This window comes from Hemitrygon akajei, chromosome 4 (assembly GCF_048418815.1).
Source record: "Hemitrygon akajei chromosome 4, sHemAka1.3, whole genome shotgun sequence".
NCBI lineage: Eukaryota > Metazoa > Chordata > Chondrichthyes > Myliobatiformes > Dasyatidae > Hemitrygon > Hemitrygon akajei.
In genome coordinates, this window is record NC_133127.1 from 76,939,222 (window position 1) to 76,941,483 (window position 2,262).

The window sequence follows — 2,262 nt, forward strand, 5'->3', positions numbered from 1 at the left end:
AGGAGAAGCACTGTCGACGTTTCGGGCCGAGGCCCTTCGTCAGGACTAACTGAAAGGAAAGATAGTAAGCAATGTTAGTAAGTAGTTAGTAAGTAAGTAATGCTCTTACTATCTTTCCTTTCAGTTAGTCCTGACGAAGGGTCTCGGCCCGAAACGTCGACAGTGCTTCTCCTTATAGATGCTGCCTGGCCTGCTGTGTTCCACCAGCATTTTGTGTGTGTTGTTTCAAAGAATTCAATCAGGCTCGTAAGGCACGACCTGCCTTTGACAAAGCCATGCTGACTATCCCTAACCATATTATGTCTCTCCAAATGCTCATAAATCCTGCCTCTCCGGATCTTCTCCAACAACTTGCCCACCATGGAAGTCAGACTCACTGGTCTATAATTTCTTGGGTTATCTCTACTTCCTTTCTTGAACAAGAAAACAACATTTGCAACCCTCCAATCCTCTAGTACTTCTCCTGGTCCTATTAATGATGCAAAGATCAATGCCAGAGGCTCATCAATCTTCACCCTTGCTTTCCACAGTAGCCTGAGGTATATCTCATTGGGTCCCAGTGACTTATCTAACAAAGCTTTTCAAAAGAACCAGCACGTCCTCTTTCTTTTTTTTTTAAATATGGAACGCTTCACGAATTTGCGTGTCATCCTTGCGCAGGGGCCATGCTAATCTTCTCTGTATCGTTCCAATTTTAGTATATGTGCTGCCGAAGCGAGCACGTCACGTCCTCTTTCTTATTGTCTATATGCTCAAGTGTTTCAGTCCGCTGTAAGTCATCCCCACAATTGCCAAGGTCTTTTTCCCAGGTGAATACTAAAGCAAAGTAATTCATTAAGTACCTTCTTCGACTCCATGCACACATTTCCACTATCGCACCTGATTGGTCCTATTCTCATATGGCTCATCCTCTTGCTCTTCACATTCTTGCAGAATGCCTTGGGGTTTTTCTTAATCCTGCTCACCAAGGCCTTCTAAAGGCCCCTTCAGGTTCCCCTAATTCCATTCTTTAGTTCCTTCCTAGCAACCTTGTAACTTTCTAGAGCTCTAACAGTATCTAGTTTCTTGAATCTTTCATAAGCTTTTCTTTTCTTCTTTACTAGATTTTCTACATACATTGTACACCATGGTTCTTTAACATCCTTTCCCTGCCTCAATGGAACATACCTATGCAGAACTCCATGCAAACGTTCCTTGAACATTTCTGCCTCATTTCTGCCGTGCATTTCCTGAGAACATCATCTCCCAGTTAATGCTCCCAGGTTTCTGCCTTATAGCATCATATTTCCCGCTACCCTAATTAAATGTTTTTCCAGATTGTCTGTTCCTATCCCTCTCCAGTACTATGGTGAAGGAGATAGACTTGTGGTCACTACCTCCAAAATGCTCTCCCACTGAGAGAACTGACACTTGACCAGGTTCATTTCCCAATACCAGATCAAGTGCGGCCTCTCCTATAGTTGGCATATCTACATATTGCATCAGGAAACCTTCCTGAACAAGCCTAACAAACTCCACCCCATTTAAACCCCTTGTGCTAAGGAGATGTCAATCAATATCAGGAAAGTTAAAATATTATTATTGCACCGTTCCAGAATCTGCCTCCCTATCTGCTCCTCGATAGCCCGGGGGGGGGGGGGGGTTGTCTATAAAAAACACCCAGTAGAGTTATTGCCCCTTTCCTGTTTCTGACTTCCACCCACACTGACTCAATAGACTATCCCCCATGACTTCCTCCTTTTCTGCAGCCGTGATGGTATCCCTAATTAGCAATGCCACGCCCCACCTCTTTTGTCTCCCTCTCTGTTCTTTTTGAGACATCTAAAGCCTGGCACACTCAGCAGCCGTTCCTGCACCTGAGACATCCAAATCTCATCCAAGAGACACCTGTAGACCTGGAGGATCTCTGTAACTGCCTAACACAAATAAATCACAGCCACCTGTAATATTACCTGCAACCAGTTCATATTCCTCTATGAGAATCTGGGAGCCTTCTCCCTCTCCTCTGCATTCTCCTCCAACACTACAACAGCAGACTTTTTAGAGTAGAAGTATTCACCCATACTGTGCACACGAGGCATTAGTCACTGGGTGTGTCATCACTATAGAATTGTATTCAGTCCAGTACTTGTCCAAAACAGAACCCTGTGTTTGTACCACCAGGCCAAGCAGCAGCAAAATCAAGTGTTTGCAATGAATCAATAGAATAACTGCTAAAAATGACTCAGCTTTTCAATACCCATGACCTGATGATGCCCCTCT

General features: G+C 44.1%; 1 non-coding gene across 1 annotated transcript; it reads right to left on the minus strand.

Moving 5' to 3' along the window:
• Positions 1 to 615: 615 nt before the first annotated feature.
• On the minus strand, positions 616 to 722 carry LOC140727153 (U6 spliceosomal RNA). Its single transcript, XR_012098795.1, has one exon. It is a non-coding gene; the product is annotated as a U6 spliceosomal RNA (small nuclear RNA).
• Positions 723 to 2,262: the final 1,540 nt, after the last annotated feature.